The sequence below is a fragment of the Pelodiscus sinensis genome, unplaced genomic scaffold (genome assembly GCF_049634645.1).
Source record: "Pelodiscus sinensis isolate JC-2024 unplaced genomic scaffold, ASM4963464v1 ctg152, whole genome shotgun sequence".
Taxonomy (NCBI): Eukaryota; Metazoa; Chordata; order Testudines; family Trionychidae; genus Pelodiscus; species Pelodiscus sinensis.
Genome location: NW_027465969.1, coordinates 190,322 through 203,460, shown reverse-complemented (window position 1 = coordinate 203,460; position 13,139 = coordinate 190,322). Strand labels below are relative to the sequence as shown.

The 13,139-nt window shown below is 47.1% G+C and overlaps 1 long non-coding RNA gene across 1 annotated transcript; it reads right to left on the bottom strand.

The window, feature by feature from the left end:
- Positions 1-4,090: 4,090 nt before the first annotated feature.
- On the bottom strand, positions 4,091-6,375 carry LOC142825566 (uncharacterized). Its single transcript, XR_012899965.1, has 5 exons — positions 6,319-6,375; positions 5,644-5,838; positions 4,719-4,835; positions 4,421-4,565; positions 4,091-4,197 (listed from the first exon to the last, which is right to left on the bottom strand). It is a non-coding gene; the product is annotated as an uncharacterized LOC142825566 (long non-coding RNA).
- Positions 6,376-13,139: the final 6,764 nt, after the last annotated feature.

Genomic DNA, 13,139 nt, shown 5'->3' with positions numbered 1-13,139 from the left:
CCCAAACCCTAAAGCCCAAACCCTAAAGCCCAAACCCTAAAGCCCAAACCCTAAAGCCCAAACCCTAAAGCCCAAACCCTAAAGCCCAAACCCTAAAGCCCAAACCCTAAAGCCCAAACCCTAAAGCCCAAACCCTAAAGCCCAAACCCTAAAGCCCAAACCCTAAAGCCCAAACCCTAAAGCCCAAACCCTAAAGCCCAAACCCTAAAGCCCAAACCCTAAAGCCCAAACCCTAAAGCCCAAACCCTAAAGCCCAAACCCTAAAGCCCAAACCCTAAAGCCCAAACCCTAAAGCCCAAACCCTAAAGCCCAAACCCTAAAGCCCAAACCCTAAAGCCCAAACCCTAAAGCCCAAACCCTAAAGCCCAAACCCTAAAGCCCAAACCCTAAAGCCCAAACCCTAAAGCCCAAACCCTAAAGCCCAAACCCTAAAGCCCAAACCCTAAAGCCCAAACCCTAAAGCCCAAACCCTAAAGCCCAAACCCTAAAGCCCAAACCCTAAAGCCCAAACCCTAAAGCCCAAACCCTAAAGCCCAAACCCTAAAGCCCAAACCCTAAAGCCCAAACCCTAAAGCCCAAACCCTAAAGCCCAAACCCTAAAGCCCAAACCCTAAAGCCCAAACCCTAAAGCCCAAACCCTAAAGCCCAAACCCTAAAGCCCAAACCCTAAAGCCCAAACCCTAAAGCCCAAACCCTAAAGCCCAAACCCTAAAGCCCAAACCCTAAAGCCCAAACCCTAAAGCCCAAACCCTAAAGCCCAAACCCTAAAGCCCAAACCCTAAAGCCCAAACCCTAAAGCCCAAACCCTAAAGCCCAAACCCTAAAGCCCAAACCCTAAAGCCCAAACCCTAAAGCCCAAACCCTAAAGCCCAAACCCTAAAGCCCAAACCCTAAAGCCCAAACCCAGGCTCAGGTCTTTCCAGGCTACAGAGAACGACACCACAACAGGATTTCACATCAAGTTTATTTGGCAACAAAATGGCTTCCTTTTCAGCAACAGCTTACACATTTGTACTGTGACCAATACTGGACAAGTCCTATGACATGAACAATAATAATGTTCCATTTTCAGAGTCTTACATGACATGGTGAACATACACCGCAAGCAATACCTTCTCATATCAAAACCTCTCCTCTACAATATCTTGGCCCACATCTCTAGCCTTTGTGATCCAGAGTTGACCACGTGTCGCCTGGCAAACAGCCAGCATGGTTCCTCCTTAGCACCATCTTGTCAAAAAAGTTAAGTCAAAGACTGTCCGGGACAGTCCCAACCCTGATGCAGTGCAGCGAAACAGCCGGAAGGCTGACAGTTTAAAAAAAAGTCAGCCTTGCGGCTGTTTGACTGCACTGCATCAGGGTTTATCATCACTGCAGTGATGATGCACTTTATGACTTGGATGACAAAATGAGTCATCTCACCAAGACTCAAACTACACATTACACTCTTAGAAATACAGCACTTACAATACATCAAATGCATGACAATACATCAAATGATACAGCACTCCAATACATCAAATGCATGACAATACATCAAATAATAAAACACTCCAAAACAAAAACACATACAACACATTACAGTGCCCTCTCATTACTTTGATGGCTAGAACACACACAATAACCACCAACTTCATTAATTTTGAATTTTTGGTACATTAACTTGACATATCTACCAATTGGGACTGTGAAAATATTAACAATGCCAACTCAGAACTTTGGTACTAGCCATCAAGACAAGAGAACACTGCAAATCACAAAGCGAGAAATACACAAACTCCACATCTTCCAAACAAAGGCACGCCAAATTCTTCTCCAGCCACGTAGAAATGTTCAGATCACACCAAAGAGGAAGACTTCCTACAGAAAGACAAAACAATTGTCACGGTTAATGCCCATACGACAAACTCGAGCCGCTTCCGCTTCCAAAAAACACACATATACAGTGTAGTGCGAGTGAATTTCCCCCAGTGACATGCACCCGGTGAAATACATTTTCCCGAGCAAAATGCACAGCTCGCACAATCCCTGATCAGAACCATACTTAACTTGGAAATCTGAAAGCAAATCCAATGCAAACTCTACATCTTCAAAACCAGCAAAGACACACCAAACTCCTCTCTGATAACAGACAAATCTCCAGATGGTACCGATGGAGAACGCTTCCTATAGAAATGAAAAACAATTCTTACAGTTAAGGCCTGTACAACAAAACACAAACCACCTCAGCTTGCAAAAGGGCTCTATACAATCTAGCACAGGTAAACTTCCCCAGCGACATGCACCCAGTGAAATACAAAAACACAACAAAAGCCCTGATCGAGGACCATACTTAACTTGAGAATCTGAAAGCAAATCTTCCAAACTAGCAAAGACAAGCCAAACTCTTCTCCACTTACAGAGAAATCTTTAGAGCACACCAACAGGGAACGCTTCCTATGGAAATGAAAAACAATTCTCACGGTTAAGGCACACACAACAAACACAAACTACCTCAGCTTGGAAAACACGCATATGTGCAACATACCGCAGGTGAATTTCCCCAAGTGACATGAACCCGCTGAACCACATTGCTCAACTGAAACTCAGACCACGCACGACAAAATCCAACCGCTGATCAAGCACCGTACTTAACTTGAGAATGTGAAATCAAATCCTATGTAAACTCTACTGCTTCAAAAATTGCAAAAATCACACAGAACTCTTCTCCGCTCACAGAGAAATCTTCAGATCGTAACAATGGAGAACACTTCCTATTGAAAGGAAAAACAATTCTCACAGTTAAGGCACATACAACAAACACACACATGCTACGTTATGTATGTGAATGTTCCCAGTGACATGCACCCGGTGAACCACATTTCCCAAGTAAAATGCAGAGTGCGCACAAAAAACAAAACCCCTGATCGGGACCGTACTTAACTTGAATCCTATGCAATCTCTTCATCTTCCAAACCAGCAAAGACACACCAAACTGTTCTCCGGTCATGGCAAAATCTTCAAATCACACAGACAGGGAACACTTCCTATGGAAACGAAAAACAATTCTCACGGTTAAGGCACACACAACAAACGCAAACTACCTCACCTTCAAAAACACACATATGTGCAACATACCGCAGGTGAATTTCCCCAAGTGACATGCACCCGCTGAACCACATTGCTCAACTGAAACTCAGACCACGCACGACAAAATCCAACCGCTGATCAAGAACCGTACTTAACTTGAAAATGTGAAATCAAATCCTATGTAAACTCTACAGCTTCAAAAATGGCAAAAATCACACGGAACTCTTCTCCGCTCACGGAGAAATCTTCAGATCGTAACAATGGAGAACACTTCCTATTGAAAGGAAAAACAATTCTCACAGTTAAGGCACATACAACAAACACACACGTGCTACGTCATATATGTGAATTTTCCCAGTGACATGCACCCGGTGAACCACATTTCCCAAGTGAAATGCACAGCATGCACAAAAACCAAAACCCCTGATCGGGACCATACTTAACTTAAGAATCTGAAACCAAATCTTCCAAACCGGCAAAGACAAGTCAAACTCTTCTTCGCTCACAGAGAAATCTTCAGAGGGCACGAACACAGAACGCTTCCTATGGAAATTAAACACAATTCTCACCATTAAGGCACACACACAAAACGCAAACTACCTCAGGTTCCAAAACACGCATATGTGCAACATATCACAGGTGAATTTCCCCAGTGACATGCCCCCGGTGAACCACATTTCCCAAGCAAAACACAGAGCACACACGAAAAACAAAACCCCTGATCAGAACCGTACTTAACTTGCAAATCTGAAAGCGAATCCTATGCAAACTCTTCATCTTCCAAACCGGCAAAGACACACCAAACTCTTCTCCGGTCATGGCGAAGTCTTCACATCGCACCGACGGTGAACGCTTCCTATGGAAATGGAAAACAATTCACAGTTAAGGCACGTACAACAAATGCAGACCTTCGCTTCCAAAAAACACACGTGATTTTTCCCAGTGACGTGCACCCGGTGAACCATGTTTCCCCAAGTGAAACACAGAGCACGCACAACAAACATCCCAATCAATGGCCGTACTTAACTTGCAAATGTGAAATCAAATCCACTGCCGTGAGGGAAAAATTCCCCCGCTCGCCAACTGCATCGCTGGTTTTCCAAATTAGATATCTTCTGGAGGCAGAACCTACAACAATGACAAAAATTGAACGTGACAAACGGCCTGTGCGCTAAAGACTATTGTAAGCCAGTTACATTTATGGAAATGACATCTATTTCAACATGACTCTGTCCCATTCCCCCACAAACCCTTAAATAACTAAATCAAGAATCGCATGTCACGAGACCCCTCACCACGCTAGTATCACAATGATCCCCCCCCCACGCACGTTCCACACAGCCCTCCTCACCGTTATTTCCATGCTTCCAATAATACCGACGAATCTCCACACCTATATCGCACATCTACGATCCATTCGAAGAAAGTGACAAAACTCAACACGTTCGATTGTACGGGACGATGACCACACTGATGACCAGACGACAGCACGCCACCTTACAAGCGACGACGGGCATGGAAAAACAGCATCCGAGTTAACTTATGTAATTAGCCGAGGACCCTTTCGCAATTAGCCCACCGCACCTAACACAGCAAAGGCCACATTGCCTTGGTCAAGGCTGCACTCAAAGCTCTAACTTAACACTTACCTCACGGACGCCACCGGTTATGCCACTTCCGCTTGCGTCTCCGTTGCTTCAAACCGCGAGGACTGAACAGGATGGACTTGCCATGCCTCGCTCCCTCGGCTCTGTACTCGAATCCTCCTGTGGCATGTCAACAACAAATTCCACATTATCGCTAAAAGCGACGATACTATGTTATTGCTCTCCGTTTGCTAAAATAACCAAAAGCCCAAAAGACCCCTGACGCATGTGTATCTATGACAAAGATGCAACTCGCTTCCTGAATGTAGCCCTCCACATTTCCCACCCCGCTGGGGCCTCTCGCTAGCTAGGACGCTCGCATCTGCCTCAGAAAACCACAACTGCATATAGAACCAAAGACAGAGATAGTGGTGATCGCTTGTGCAAACCCAGTGCATCTCTAGTGACATTCTTGCATAAATTGCTAGTTTCGTCCCCTGCAGGCTAGTTCAATTTGGCTCAAGACAGTCACGCTTTCAGGCTGGGTCCAACTCTATTTTATTGTTTGCAAACAAGTTGGGCGGAGGAGCTCGGTGCTCAAAGCAAGGTCGACCTTGAGCATTGCCTGAGCTGAAACTTTTATAGATTTCACATTCCTTCTGGTCAGCATGTCGCAACGTGATTGGTCACTGCAAGTTTACTCAATTCCCTGGCAGAAAGATTAGCAGCTTCTACAACATATGCAATCGGCTAAACGATACCTGCTGTTTCGAGCTTAAGCAATGCAGGGGAAGAAGCACGCTTAGTTTTTACTACAACATGCGCATCGCTCTCTCGGGAGAAATACTCACTTCCTCCATATAATGACCCCCCCCCCGCTCCCATCCCTCTTCACAATAGCCATGTGTGACAGGACTTCCGTTCCTAAACAATGAACCTCAGCCTCACAAATCCTTCTGACCATCCAACTCTCGGAAAGATGCTTAACTTTGATGTCCCCTCCTGATCTCAAGCTCTTCTTTTCCTTTGTCTACAGGCCATCGCTCTCGTACGTCGTCGTCCCTCGGTCGGTGACGTCTTCCCGGACAAATGAACAAATGGTCACGATCCTCCGTGGAACGTGACGACCGGCATCCACATCCGGTACCGTTCTTGCCAATGAGCAAACTTCAACCGCCTACTGCTTCATTAACAAAAGACATTTCTTTTACAAAGTACACTCCCCGTGCCCCGCTGCCGCACCCCCTCGATCGCTTTTCAGGACACAGAAAATGGCTACACTTCTACATACTCCTGCTCATCCTCCCTCTCTCGCTGCCACAGTAACCCATCATTAACTAAGATGCTCTAGTGCTCTGCAGAAAACCGACACCCAGAAGAGGATGAAAGAAAAAAGTAGCAGTGACCGATTATGCAAGCCCAGTGCACTGTAACAGACAGGAAACTGAGCGTGGAGCATCTCTAGCTACAGATGGGTCACTGGCCCAGAAACACCCTTTCCTCCAGAGGAAATGCATGGTCCCTTCCTACAATGACCTTCCACCAGCATGCCTTTCCTACTCCCGTTAGCAACGGTCACTGTTTAGAGAGCTTCTATACAAAAACGAGAAGACACAACAACAGGAATGCTTCTCGTCATCAAACCCTTTGGCAGATACTTAACTAGGACGATTTGACGGGCGTTTCCCCTCTCAATGTCTCATTCCCCTCAGTAGTCGAGGACTCACGGACCTACGAGAAAAATGCATAAAAATATTCATGCATCTTGAAAATGACAACACCGATCCATACAAAATTGGACAATACTGGCAAATGCAAATAAAACCCGACTGCAAACCTGATTGCTAACTTCAGCTATATTTTTTCCCCTTTTCTTTCACGTTCAGTCATCTAAAGCCCCATGAGTACAATGAATCAGAGAGAACTTGCATTACACATTACAGTAATCTCAGAGCAGCCCCTGCCTAACCCAGCCAGAAAACTGCTATGCTTCTGCAGCAGACACTCTAGAAATCCTATTGATGCTAATGATGTGTGTTTTGCAGAATGGCTATCAGAAACAATTCCCTGTATCATCTTCCCGCATGCATTAAATACGCTACAAATAACATAAAATGCAATTAAATCACAAATCAAAAATGAGAACAGAAGAATGGTACTTTAACCAAAAATACAGCCCAGCATTACCCAATATCAACACTCACCATGATCGTAGGAGTACCTACCTACACCTCCTCAAAGGAACCCAAAGCTGAATGACTCCCTAGGCCTAGATGCCCAGCTTAAATGCTACCATAAGCTCCGCCCCTCAATATCCCAGCATGCCTTGCAGGCCAAAGGAAGGTATAAATGCAGACTCATACGCCACAGACTCCCTTTACTCCATTTCTACATTAGCAGCAGCAAGAGCAGCTCATGCTGAAGCATTTATCATCTCTTCTTCTAACAAATACTAATCTCCACAGACTCAAACTCTGTGACCAGGTGAGGCTACAGTCACCCCTCTTTCTGGGGGCAAGGTTTTCCTTTTAGGAACCTGAAATAGGGTTTCTCAGGGCGTACATAGCTACTGGGTGCTGAAATAGCTACTTTAGATGTAGTGAAGAGGGTGTTTCAACTGGAGTATATGCAGAGTGCAGGAAACATTACTTGCCTGGTGCCACAGAGGATACACGCTGCCTCATTCTCAAGATGAAGGAGGGTGGTCATTCCCTGTTATAGTGCCAGGCCACCTGATACAAACAAGAAACCCACCATGCCCCCCAGAGCCAATATGATGGGCAAATGGCAACCTGTGAGAACTTGTACTCTGATGATGTGAGCTTCAACACTGGCCAACGCTTCCTTTCAGGCTCCCTCCCCCCATCTCCTCTAGACCCCACTGGCTCCGCCAATACTTAATTTTCATACACAAAGGTCTCAGACCTCAATCCTGACACAAATTAGAACATGGGTGGCTAAGTATGGAGCAGCAGCTGCTAGGAGAGTGCTCAGTTCTAAAGGCAACCCAGCCCTACACCCACCCACCCACCCCAGCACCACTAGTAAAGGACAAAGGTAGCAATTACTTAGGAGCCATTCCATTTCAAATGTCCCATGGGCCCGAGACAGTGGAGGTAAACACAAAACCCCTCACCCCTTCCCACCCCACAAAACCCTGCCCCAACCCACACACCTCAAAAATCTCACCCAGAGCCAGACCCCTTACTCTTGCCCAAACCCGAGGCCCAGTCTGAGGAAACTGAATGTACGTGGAGGACAACTAGCAACAGACACAGGACAAATTGAGTGAGCATGAATTGGCCTGTTATTTTGAAATACCTCTGGGGAATAGTTGTGTCTAGACTGGCCAGTTTTTCTGGAAAAATCAGCCACTTTTCCAGAAAAACTTGCCAGCTGTCTATACTGGCCGCTTGAATTTCCACAAAAGCACTGACTTCCTACTGTAAGAAATCAGTGCTTCTTGCAGAAATACTATTCTGCTCCCTTTTGAGCAAAAGGGCCAGTGAAGACAGCTCAGATTTGTTTTCCGCAAAAGAGCCCCAAACACAAAAATGGCAATTGGGGCTTTTTTTTTTTTGCAGAAAAGCGCATCTAGATTGGGACACATGCTTTTCCACAAAAGCACTTTTTGCGTAAAAGCATTCTTGCCAATCTAGATGTTCTGTTCTGAAAATGCCTTTAACGGAAAATTTTTCCATTAAAAGCATTTCCGGACAATCATGCCAGTCTAGACGTAGCCTAAAGGTGCATCTAGACTGGCAAGATTTTGCGCAAAAGTGGCTGCTTTTGCACAAAATCTTGGCAGCTGTCTAAACTGGCTGCGAGAATTTGCACAAGAACACTGATGATCTACTATAAGATTGTCCATGTTCTTGCGCAAGAACAGTGATGCTCCCGCTTGGGAAAAAGCCCTCTTGGGCCAATGTACACAGTCTAGAGTCTAGACACAGCCTTAGAGAATTGTGCCCACAATACCGCAAATGGCCACGGAGTGTAACTCTGGAGGCGCTGCAGAATTATACGTGCATTACCTGCAATGACCACCGAGTGTCACTGTGGAGGCGCTGCACAATTATACCTGCATTACCGGCAATGACCACCGAGTGTCACTGTGGAGGCGCTACAGAATTATACGTGCATTACCTGCAATGACCACCGAGTGGCACTGTGGAGCCGCTACAGAATTATACGTGCATTACCGGCAATGACCACCGAGTGTCACTGTGGAGGCGCTGCAAAATTATACGTGCATTACCGGCAATGACCACCGAGCGTCACTGTGGAGGCGCTACAGAATTATACGTGCATTACCTGCAATGACCACCGAGTGGCACTGTGGAGGCGCTACAGAATTATACCTACATTACCTGCAATGACCACCGAGCGGCACTGTGCAGGCGCTACATAATTATACGTGCATTACCGCCGGTGACCACCGAGTGTCACTGTTGCTCTGCTAAGGGCAGTTATTTCGGAATGGGGCATTTCTACCCTAATAATATTTCCTGTTTTAAATTGACATGGATTCAGTGTATATGCTCAGATGATCTTATAAAAGATTGTTATTTCAATGTAAGGCTTGTGCTGTATAACAAAGTAAGTACTCCCCACAGTCACTCAAAATGGAGTCCCAGGAAGCACTGGGGAGTAACTAACAGCACGTCTATAAGACATCACTTTAGAAAAGTGGTAACGTGAGCATCCAGAGGGGAAGCCCGTTATTTTGAACGTATTTCAGAATAACAGGCTTCTTATTTTTTGTGACATGAGTTTGTTCCAGAATAATGCCATTGTTGAAATTGCTATTTCTAAATAGCAATATTGTGTATGCTCCACTGTCGCTATTTACAAATAGTTCCTTCCTACGGCCATTAAAGTAATTATGCTCTAGTGTTTCCTGGGGCTCTAAATCAAGGTAGCACATCCACTTTAGGAAAGCCTGCCTCAGATAGAGTAATTACAAGTCTTCTCTATTTTGAAATAGCATTTCCCCATTACATTTTGGCACGTTTTATTCTGAAATACTTGTTAAAGTATGTCTACACTACATTGACTCTTAGAATATGCTATGTAGCATGTCCTTACTAAGGGAGCCTACCTCTCACAAATTTTGATGCTTCCCTGATGTGGGAACACACTATTTTAAAAAATATTTTCAAATACTTTATTTGAAATAACCCCCAAAATACCTTAATTCCCCAGTGTGAACATAGCATTGCAGTGTAGCTGTAATGTTTGGCTATTTCCATATACCCAAGAATCCCAAAATATCAACCCCTCATCTTCACAGCAAACTTGGTTTTTTTGGATTCATTATTCCAAAGTCCCTGTAAATATCATTCTATGAGGCAAAAGGGACGTTTTCTTAGAGCACCTTATTTTGAAATTTGGCATCACATAGACAGCGCCAAATGATGAAATCATTTGTATAGCTCAAATTGTGTATCTTGAGTATCTTATCTCAATGCTATTTCAAAATGGCTTATTTCAAGTACTCTGTAGAACTCTGAGACTCTCTTTACCCCTCCTTCACCCTCAAAGGTTCTCCCTCCACCCACTTTCCTCTCCCACATTCTTTCCCCAGCCCCTCTCCAGCTACTTTGACCCCAAATAAAAAACACACCCACTTTGTTTCCAAAAAACAATGTCAGTTTTATTGTCTCTGCAGGGGAAGACGGGGAGGATTGAGAGAGGAAAGGCAAAGAGGGGCAAGACACAGGCCCCTAGTTGGGAGATCCTGGGGAGCGTGTCACTGGGGTCCTTGTGAGAAACTTTCCCTCAGGGGCTCCCGGATGTGCACCCCCACCTGATGAGCCTGCTGGATGGCAGCTGTGCACAGCTCTTCAAAGAGCCTGCTGACCTGGCCTGCCTTTGCTCCCCCACCCCCCGCCCAGGAGGAACACCTCCCCCTTCAGATCACAAATATTGTAGAGCACAGAACACTGGCCACTACTTCAGGGAATGTTTCATTCCCCAACATCCAGCCAGGTGACAAGACATTTCAACCTATTGGGGGAGGAATACCTCAGTGGTTTGAGCATTGATCTGCTAAACCCAGGGTTGTGAATTCAATCCTTAAGGATGGGATTTGGAGCAAATCTGCCACGGATGGTACTTGGTCCTGCCACGAGGACAGGGGACTGGATTCAATGACCTATCAAAGTCCCTTCCAGGTCTATGAGATAGGTATAACTCCATATATTTACTTAATATAAATAAATATATGGAGCTATACCTACCTCACCTTGAGACACCCAAAGGCACCCTCCACTACAGGGCGGGCCCAGCCAAGCCTGGAATTGAAGCATTCCTTGCTAGGGTCAAGGTGTACGGTGTAAAGCTTCGTGAGCCAGGGCAACAGAATGTAGAACACATCCCCCACCCTGATGATGAGATCAGGGAATAAACTGCCTGCCTCCAGCTTCTGGAAGACTCTGGAGTCGCAGAAGATGCAAGCATCACGTGCCTTCCTTGACCAGCCTAAGAAAATGTCAATAAACTGCCCACGGGAGTTGAGAGGGCCTGTGGGACCATGGAGAAGTAACCTCGTGGTTTATATACATAGATGGCTGGTAGTCAGCACTTGGGCAGGGATGTGGGTGCCGTCAATAATATCACTGCCACACGGTTCCGTGTTGCTGAGGTGGATGACCCTGACCAGCTGGCTGGTGTCAATGGCCCACATGTGACATAGTGCGGGTGCTGTCTACTTTGTAACCCAATGTTCCCTCCTGGCTGTGTTGCTATGTGTAATTCCCAATGAGTCACTCCTCATGTGTATTAGCCCCAGACACCTAAGTCTCAGCCTGAGCAGATAAGGCTGTTCCCAGAGGGTGAGACAAAAGAAGAGACGCAGGGTCAGCAATCAGGCTGGGTGGTAGGGCCTGGGAGTTGAGTTGGTCTAAAACATCCTCACTCCACCTAGCCCAGCCAAGACTAAGAAAGGGGGTGAAGCCCCTTCCCCACAAGAGGACTAAGGCTGTCTGCCCTCGCTCCTGTGTTAACATCTCTCCTATGCTATGCTGTGTCGCTGAGAAGAAATAAACCCTTTAACTCTACTGGCTGGCCAAGAGACACATCTGGCTGGGGATGGGGGCCCAGGGTCGGGGGCTCCCCGACACACCATCACACCGCACCACCTGTAGCAGGAGACCACCAAACAGAGAATCACTGGGGTGCCTGAGCCCCGTGCACGACCCCCAGCCCACCCCTTCCCTGCCCACACATATCAGGAGCCACCCCCTACGTAGCCTATCCCTGGCAGGGCTCTGTGAGGGTGGGACTGAAAAATTGCCTGGGAAAGCAGCTTCTCCACCACCCCCAACCACCCTTTCCCTAGGATTCCCCATTCCAGCACTTCACACCCCTCTTCCAGGACCTTTGGAGAGAGCCACGCCTGCATGACGTGGGCCCTGACGGTCAACTTTTCCGCACCAACCTGATTCCCGACACATCGGTAGCTGTCCGGCATGGAGACCTTCCACACAGCAATGGTGACCCTCTTCTCCAGAGGGGAATGTGGGTCGCATGCGTGTGTCCCGTCGTGTGAGGGCAGGGGAGAGCCAGGAACACAGCTCCAGGAAGGTCTCCTTCCTCATGCACAAATTCTGGAGCAGCTGTTGGTCATCCCAGAGCTCCATGTCGAGCCGGTCCCACCCGTCAGATCTAGTCTCCAGCGCAAGAAGCAGCGGTGCACAGCGTGGTGCAGCTGGAAGAGCTGCGCTCCCAGACAATCAGCTGGTGGTTACGTTCCTGCATGGCCAGGAGGGCAGCCTGTAGAAACTGCACCACGATAGCTAAGGGCCATTGAGTGCCCAGAGGCAGCTCTAGCTCCACGACTGGCAAGCTGAGGTGTCTGCAAGGGCAACCAGATCAGTCAGAGCAAAGGCTTTGCTGTCCCTCCAGGGAAAGGAGAAGCACCCGAGAAATGGCTGTACCGGGGGCGGGGTCACTTTGCTACCTTCAGAGGGTCCCTTATCCCCCTTCTCTAACACAGGACCTAGGCCCATCCCTGAGGCAGATGGTGTGGGCAGAGGAGGGTGGGATCAAGCCCACCATTCTGTGCTCCCCAGACAAATCCCTGCCCTATCCCTGAGTTCACTGCAGATCCCACTCTGTCTCCCTGCCTTCAGTAGGTACCTTCTCCTGCCTTCCTAATGTGGGAGCCAGCTCCATCCCTGGGGGGGTCTATGTTGGCTATTTGGCCGCTCCCAGGGTGGGTGGGATGGGCCCACGAGCCTGCCCTGCCAGGTGAAAGGGTCTCAGATAGCCTCAAGCAGCAGCTCCCAGAAGTAATTGCTGACCAGAAGCCCTGCCTGAAGTGGTTCTGAGTGGCCTTAAATGCAATTCTGCATCCAATCAGTGTGGAGCTTTAGTTGGTGATTTCAAAGTGCTTTTTGAAATACCCTTAGGATATGTTTACACTGCAGGCTTATGTCTTCACCGCAACTTTCGTTCGGACAAAGCTATTCTGGAAGATAT